Source organism: Callithrix jacchus, chromosome 5, assembly GCF_049354715.1.
Source record: "Callithrix jacchus isolate 240 chromosome 5, calJac240_pri, whole genome shotgun sequence".
Taxonomy (NCBI): domain Eukaryota; kingdom Metazoa; phylum Chordata; class Mammalia; order Primates; family Cebidae; genus Callithrix; species Callithrix jacchus.
In genome coordinates, this window is record NC_133506.1 from 86,136,546 (window position 1) to 86,145,168 (window position 8,623).

The following is an 8,623-nucleotide window of genomic DNA, read 5'->3' on the forward strand; positions in this document are numbered from 1 at the left end:
TTAATTTTTTTGTATTTATTTATTTATTTTGAGACAAGGTCTTGCTCTGTTGCCCAGGCTGGAGTGCAGTGGCACCATCATTGATCTCCCAGACTCAAGCAATCCTCCTCCCTCAGCCTCCTGAGCAGCTGAGATTACAGGCACACACCACCATGCCTGGCTAATTTTTTTTCATTTTTTGTAGAAATGGGGTCTCAGTATGTTGCCCAGGGCTCCTGGTCTCAAGAGATCCCCCTGCCTTTGCCTTCCAAAGTGGGATTACAAGCATGAGCCACCACACCTGGCCTGTGATTTTTTTTTTTTTTTTTTTAAGGCAGGCCCTGTTCTAACTCTTCTGATCCACTGACCACTGGGCTCTTCCTCACTTCTCCTTCCTTCCCTTACTGCCAGTTATGAGGTCCTGTTACTGCAGGGATGGCAAGAGCCTGAATCTTCAGCCAGATGTCCCAGAGAGGAAACAGCAGGGCCAGTGACAGAGAGAAGGCTTTTGCTGTCTGTTGCCCCTCCCACGACTTCTGGGAGAATTGCGGAGGGGGAAGAAAATGCAAAAGATTCCTCCACTCCCATAGCACAGGGGTTAGATCAACGGCCTAAAGTTGCCCCAATACTTGCTCCCTCCCATGGGTGGAGGAAGATGGTGATATACATGTAGAAAAGGCTGCCCACCCACGAAGCCCCTCTGAGTAATTTAGAAAGAGGTCCCTCCTCCTCTAGGCATTTTATTTCCAACTGTCAGAAAACGGTCACTGCAAATAAAGCTGTGATGTGCACAGTGTCTTCATATATGGGGTAACTTTGGCAGTGCACAACATGCACAGTCGTACATGTCAGCCCTGAAGGCACATACCAGGTCAGTCCTCTACCTGGTGAGTGGGAAGCTGAATCACCACTGACCATGAGCCACCTCTCCAAACCTCCCCCCAGGCACATTCCCAAATGGGAATCACCACCTTCCTGTTTCCCGGCCTTAGTCCTTTGGAGTCACCCCAGACTCCCTGGGTTCACATCCCAACTCTAGCATTTATCAGGACTGTGACCTCAGCCAGGCCACACAGACTCCCTGGGCCACAAATCCCTTATTTGTAAAATGAGGGTGGTAGTGGTAGCTCTTGCATGGGGTTCCAGTGAGGATTCGATGGGGAAACAAATGTCATACACCAGGATGGGGGCCTGATGCTTGCTGATTCCCCAACATCAGTCCCACCCTCCAGACCCCCAAATATTCCCCCATTTGTACTCTGCCTAAGGAGCATCCGCATTTGGCTCCATGAGTAGGTTATCAGGCTAGCCTGTCACTGCAGGTGGACTTTGGTTATATCAGTAAAGGGATGAAGGGGGCAAAACAAATGTCATGTGAAATACTTGCAAGGGTCGGCCGGGCACGGTGGCTCATACCTGTAATCCCAGCACTTTGGGAGGCTAAGGTGGGCAGATCACAAGGTCAAGGGATGCAATTAGCTGGGCATGGTGGCATGCACCTGTAATCCCAGCTACTCAGGAGGCTGAGGCAGGAGAATCGCTTGATCCCGGTGGAGGTTGCAGTGAGCTGAGATCGAGCCACTGCACTCCAGCCTGGGCAACAGAGTGAGACTCTGTCTGAGAGAGAGAGAGAGAGAGAGAGAGAGAGAGAGAGAGAGAGAGAGAGAGAGAGAGAGAATACTTGCAAGGGTCCAATGCTGAGTTCTTCCTAAAGCAAAGGGCTCATTATTTACAAACCAAAATTCAAATCCCCCAATTCTTTATTCACACATCTACCTTTTAAAAAGTAATTCCAGGGAGTTACTGAGCAGCATACCTGTGCATCAGGAGGACACAGGTCAGCTAGTGGCTCTCAACCAAGACATCACCCATCACCCCATGATCTTGGCCAACTCTGCTCACCTCCAGCCCAGCTTGCCAGGAAGGCCAATCACTTTCTCCACAGTGGGTTTCATTTTATCAATGAATTGCCTAACATACAGAGTATTTCTCAAGTGAGAGGCATTGTGCTGATTCATTTCATTATCCTACTTATTTCTCCCAGCTGCTTCAGAAATTGACATTACAATGATCACCTTGGACTGTTTCCAGTCATCAACGTTTACAATGTAACATACTTTTATTTCTCTTATCAGTGTAATAAAAAACAAAGATATTCAAAGTGTGTTCTTGCTTTTTGCCTTTGAAACCCCATTTCACGTAGAAGCAAGAAGAACAATCTCCACCTTCCTTCTGGGTTAATGAAAAAGAGAAACCATCCCTAGAAACCAGGCTTCAATGAATGAAGTTCAAAAAACACCAGTTCCAAGGAATGCAATCATGTCCCTGGGGATCTGGCTTTCCCTGGGAGCCCCAGTTGAATTCCAGTACCATTTCCTCTGCCCTCTTTTGGCTGCTTCCTTGGAAAGGGGTGAGGGTTCAAAATCAGGCGAATTTTAAGATCTGTGGTGAGGTGTTATTAATTGCCCTCCCCGCAACACACACACGCAGGCACGCACGATCAGCGTCTCTCCAGCTGCTGTTCCTGGGAGTCCCAGCAGGTGGCACTGTGACCCTGACCATCTTTGGAGGCCCCATCCTGAACGTGTGGGGCACAAGACCTTTGAGGTTCAGGGACTCCCAGGGGCCCAAGAGGCAGGACCTTACTTACCTCTAAGGAGCCCCACGAGGAGGGTCCTGTCCCAGAGAGAAGGGCCCTGTCTCCTGTCTCCACTCTCTCCTTTAGTGAAGGTAGTTCAGCTTCCTGGTCAAGAGGCTAGGCAGAGTGCAGAGGTGTGGGGTGAAGGGGGCTAAGGGTGCCCAGGCCCTCCTCCCTTCCGTCCAAGCCAGCTGGATCTGTTCCTATTGCACTAGGAGAAGTGGTCTCCCAACCCCTGACAACTAACCCCTAACCCACCTGGCCACCAGCCCTGAGCTCTGGGGACAAATCTTGGCAAATGCTGAGGGCCACTCTGGGTCAGGAATGACTGCACTAATGAGAAACCAGAAGGCACAAAGCGGGAGGGATGTAAATCAGAGAGGCTTCCTGGAGGAGGTGAGGGTGGACCTAAGAGATTAACTCATGGTCCTCTCATTAAGAATAAGGGAGACAGAACTGGGCATGGTGACTCATGCCTGTAATTCCAACACTTTGGGAGGCCGAGGCAAAAGCATCACTAAGAGCTCAGGAGTTTGAGACCAGCCTGGGCAACATGGCAAGACCTCATCTGTCTACTAAAAATTAAAAAAAATTAGCCAGGTGTAGTGGTGTGTGCCTGTAGTGCCAGCTACTCTGGAGGTTGAGGTCAGAGGATCGCTAGAGCCCGGGAGATTGAGGCTACACTGCGTGATGATCACACCACTGCACTGTAGCCTGGGAAACAGAGCGAGATCCTGTCTCAAAAAAAAAAGAAAAGACTGAGGTCCAATCTAGGGAGTTTGGTGCTGCCTGGGGGAGGAACACTGACAGGTGAGCTCAAGGGCCATGTTTTGGAATGCTTCTGGGGGTGGGGTGGGCCTCCAGGGACTCTCCCCCAAACAAGCTAGAGAAACAGAAGCCACAGACTCTAAGAGCATATGAGGAGCTGGCGAGGGGTTCTGAAGGAATAACAGGGCGCTGAGTTGTGAGAGGGCAGAGGGAACCTTCCAGGTTAAAACTTCCCTCTGCATCAGGGAAGGATGTGACAGAGGACAGGGAAAGGGAGGAGGCAGGCAAGAAGGACCAAGCCTGTGCCCAGCCTCAGGGACAAGGCTGAGCCCCTACCTGTGACCCAGCAGGTAGATTTGCTTGCTAGAGTTGGCCGTTCTTGGGATGAAATCAGGGGCAAGCCATCGAGGGGGGCTTTCCACTCAAGGAGCTCCATACCCCCTGTTGTAAAGCCCAGCCGTGCGCTGGCGGGCCCAGCAGAACTTGCCAGGTGACCCAGTGGGCTCCCTGGTGGCCCATCTCTCCACCTCCTTCGGCTCGCCCTCTCCAGCAGCCTGTCTTCTCCCAGAGGCAGAACCCAGAAGGCCTCCCTCCAGCAGTCAGACCCAGGCATCACCTGCTCCTCCAGCCACTGCCTGACACCACTTCCCCTTCTGAGAGCCGCCAAATCTACCCTTACGGTTACCACCTCATGGAGATTCAGCCCATCTGGAAGTAAATCATTTTCTTTCTTTTCTTTTTGAAACAGCGCCTTGCTCTGTCGACCAGGCTGGCATGTAGTGGTGCCATCCTATCTCACTGCAGCCTCAATTCCTTGGGCTCAAGGGATTCTCCCACCTCAGCCTCCCGAGTAGCTGGAACTACGGACACATGCCACCACACCTGGATTATTTTTAAATTTTTTGCAGAGACAGGGTTTCACTATGTTGCCCAGGTTGGTCTGAAACTCTTGGCCTCAAGTGATCCTCCTGCCTCAGCCTCTCAAAATGCTGGAATTAGCTGGGTGCGGTGGCTCACGCCTGTAATCCCAGCACTTTGGGAGGCTGAGGCAGGTGGATCACGAGGTCAAGAGATCGAGACCATCCCGGTCAACATGGTGAAACTCCATCTCTACTAAAAATACAAAAAAATTAGTTGGGCATAGTGGCATGCACCTGTAGTCCCAGCTACTCGGGAGGCTGAGGCAGGAGAATTGCCTGAACCCAGGAGGCAGAGGTTGTGGTGAGCTGAGATGGCGCCATTGCACTCCAGCCTGGGTAACAAGAGCAAAACTCCGTCTCAAAAAAAAAAAAAAAAAAAAATGCTGGGATTACAGGTATGAACCATTCTTGATGCCTGGGATGGGACATGGTCCAGGATGGGGATAGGAAAGACTCTAGAACTAGCTGAACCACACACTGCAGCCAGAAAAGGAGGCAAAGGAAGTTGGAGAAAAAGCAAGCCTCTGAGTCAGGAGCCCCGCAGCTTCTAGCAGGCAGCCTGGCTCCCTCTTTCCCCCAGAAGGCCTGTTTTCCAGGACGCTCACACCAGTGGGAGACAGCTCAGTGCACGCATATGCACAGAGTCAAGATTTCTTGGACGATACAATGATTTCTTAATTTTGTCCAGAACTGGCTCACACACACTCTCACTCACTCCATGAGCCGGGGAAGCAGGGCTGCCTGTCGCACTGAGCAGGAGACTGGAGTTCGAGCTCAGGTGGGCCTCCAGCAGTGCCTCCAAAGGCCCAGAGGGAAGTCAGGAGGCCAGGTGAGTTGGCTGTCCCTTCCCACCCCGATTCCCTTCTGATTCTTCTGACTTGCCTTCTGATTCTTCTCAGAGGGCTGGTAAGGCTCCCAGGACTGGCACTCAGGCCTTGGCATGCCAGTGGATCAAAAGAAACGGCCTTTCCCCTCATGCAATTGATACAAGAAGCAACCGAAATCGCAGCCTGTTTTCAGCAGGGCGTAGGAACACAGCGTGGAAGGAACTGTCACCCCGGGGAGCTCATTTGAACTGTCGGGGCTCTGGCCCAGCTCCCACGCCGTGCTGTTTCCTGTTCGCTGACATCCTCTGTGCTGAGAGCGCCGTCACTCCTCAGCTGACATCTCTCTGGATTGGCAGCCAGGGCCTAGGATCCTTGAGTCCTTGTTTTGTCAACAACCCTCCCCCTCTTTTTGCTCTTTCCTGGCTGTGTGGTGGACTCTTCAGGGACACAGCAGTCCACTGTGCTGCAGGGACAGCCCCCAAGTGCCAAGGCACATCCTAAAGGGGCCTGTTCCCACCATGGCATCCATGACAAGAACCAGGGGCCAGAATGCAGGTTTCTGGGACTTGTCAGCTCCCATCCGAGTGCCCTGTTGAGGATTCCTAGGATTCTAGACACCCCCACCTGGAGGGCCCGCCCAGAGCCAATAGGAATACTTTTCCGTGAACGTGCCATGTTGGAATCCTGGGCCTCCCCACCCCACCAGCCCCTGCCAGTTTCCTGAGGGCCCCAGCTGGTGAGTTTCACCCCCAAAGTGGCTGCGACATTGGAAGGCCAGGGCCACCCTTGTCTTTTCCATTGCTCTGCAGGCTCCATCGTTCATCCACAACCCCCAGGTGTGGGGGCAGGGCTGGGGGGCACAAAGGGCTCTCTCGGGGCAACGGCAGGGGGCGGGGGCAGGGGCTCCCCTAACTGCAGAGGCTAGCCTTACACACCCAGCAACACATGTCCCCCTTTATGGCCCGGGCTTTCTCTCGGTGCTTAAAGCCAACTGTGAAAAGAGCAGGGCTGGTTCTGGCTGCCTGGCGGTCTCCTGGCAACAGGCCTGGCAGGCGGTCTTTCTTTCTCCCCCCAACCTCCCTCCTCTCCTCCACCGGCCCCCCCTTTCCCCCCTGTGTCTTGTGTTGTGTATCATTAAAACTTCCCTCCCAGCCACTTCCCAGCCAACAACCAGGCCCTTCTGGGGCTACTTCCCTCGGGGCCGCTCAGCTGGCCCCAGGGGTGGGGGCTCCCAGGGGTCAAGGCCCCCAGAGAGGAGGCTCTGTGTTCTGGAACCAAGGCTTAAGCTCAAGTTGGCAACCTTCGGCACGTTTGCGAGGGGCAGCCACCAGCACCCCTCCGCAGGCACCTCTTCCTTCCCTGTCTTCCTCCCCCACTTTCAGGGTCTTGGCTTCCTCTTTTAGTGTCTGGAGCCTGCCAATAGTGCCACTGGGCACTGCCTGAAACCACGCCGGCCTCATGGGGCTGGGCATGGACAACCCCTCACCTAGGAGGACAAGCCTCTGAGGAAGGCTGGGGTAGCCCTCGCCGGAGGCCTGCAGCCAGCTCCGGCCCAGTGGTCTGCCCTGAAAGGGGACAGGGACACAAAGAGTGGTGGCCTGAGGGATCTTGGGGAGGCAGAGCATCCCATCTGTGCATACAGGACCAGAAGACCACTTCATTTGGCAGCTTCAATCTGGAGGGACACTGAGGCCCAGAGGGAGTGAGTGCCTTGTCCAGGGACACACAGCAGGTCAGGAGGAAGCTGAGGCTAGAACCCTGGTTTCCCAGTCCCCTCCTCTGTAGCTCTTCACTAGAGGGGAACCGGAGGGGAACAAGTGGCTCCCTGAGACCCACGCACCTTTTGGGCCTGAGCTGCCTGCCCCTGGAGCAGTGCTCAGAGGGGTCTGACCCAGCCACTCTGGGGCCCTCCCCACCTTCTCCTAGACCCTAAAGAAAGCCTCTGATGGTCCTAGAACAGAGGGTGACCCAGGACCTTGCCCGGCCCCTCTGAACACTGGAAGACAGTTACGCTTCCTCCTCCGCCCTCCCTCCAATGTGAGTATCTGAGTCACAGGGGCCTAGTGCTGTGCCCTCTGTTGTCCAACCCACTCTTAAGGCTGGATGGCCCACCCCAGCTGGTACCTTGGGCAGAGCAGATGCTGGGGGAGAATCTCAGCTCATAGCTGGGAGGCTTCCACGTGCAACTCTGGGATTCTGCCAGCTCCAGCCTCACTGACCCACAGGGTCTCCGGTCAACCAAGATGCCCCGACCGCACAGACTGGAACTTGCAGGGCACTCCGCTCTGTTGTCCCGTGTCGCGGTGCTTTCCAGACTCCAGCATTTCCATGCTACCTCCATTCTACGGCTGCATGTGACCTGTTCTGCTGTTTTCTGAACAATTTTATTTCCATTGATTTGCATTGTTCTTAATAACATGGAGTGAAAAGGAGACTGTAGATTACTGTGATTTTCAACAATGAGATTTCATTCTAACCAGACACTATGGCCCTGCCAAGGTTCTGAATGTGCGACTTTCTCTCCTTATTAGAAAAGGATCTTAGCAAGTGTTGGAGAGGCGCTGAAGTCGTATTAGGACCAAACAGACTCTCTTTGAGGATACTTAGAAGGAGTGAAGTAGAATGGAACAGGGGGTGTGAATAAATGAGCTTTCTCACTGTGTGATTCAAAGTGATTTAACCCACGCCTCACCTCCTAGAGCACCCGTGGCCCATTGCTAACTCTGAGAAATGTCACCACTAGCCATCAAAATGCTCTCAAAAGTCCAACCTTTGACCAAACTATATTTCAGATTTTCTTAAATTCTGGAGAAAAAAAAATAAAGTAAAAGAACAAATATTTTGGTTATGCCATGTACTCTGATTTGGAATTCAGAGTATATGATTTCCAGCTAGGCATGGTGGCTTATGTCTGTAATTTCAGCACTTTGGGAGGGGAAGATCTCTTGAGCCCAGGAGTTGGAGACCAACCTGAGCAATGTAGGAAGACACTATCTCTACAAATAATAAAAAGTCAGCCAGGTTCGGTGGTGCACACCTGTGGTCTCAGCTACTCAGGAGGCTGAGGTGGGAGGATTGCTTGAGCTGGGAGGTCGAGGCTGCAGTGAGCAGTGTTTTTGCCACTGCACTCTGTTGCCTGGCAACAGAGGGAGACCTCATCTCAAAAAAAAGAAAGAAAATATGATTTTCCACATTACCACACCTGCTGGTGTGCATAGCAAAAGGCTAGGGGTGGGGGTGGGAAGTCTGTGTTAGGCCAAGGTACAGGTGGATGATGAGGATGAGGGAGGAAGGCTTTTGGGCAGTCTGAGAAAAGCAGGAGAGCTGTGAACATCTTGTCACCATCAGCCCTCAATCACCAAGACGGCCTGGTGAGGATTCTGCCATTACGTTTGGTCTCACGATAATAACAGGTGTTAGGAAGCCAGCCTTTGTTATCTACTAGATGCCCTGAGATTTTTTGGTAAATTATGCCACTTAACTCTGCCAAG

The 8,623-nt window shown here is 52.7% G+C and overlaps 1 long non-coding RNA gene across 1 annotated transcript; it reads left to right on the forward strand.

The window, feature by feature from the left end:
- Window positions 1–5,223: 5,223 nt before the first annotated feature.
- LOC144582599 (uncharacterized) lies at window positions 5,224–7,971 on the forward strand. The gene is made up of 3 exons (XR_013535636.1): window positions 5,224–5,868; window positions 7,059–7,169; window positions 7,664–7,971. It is a non-coding gene; the product is annotated as an uncharacterized LOC144582599 (long non-coding RNA).
- Window positions 7,972–8,623: the final 652 nt, after the last annotated feature.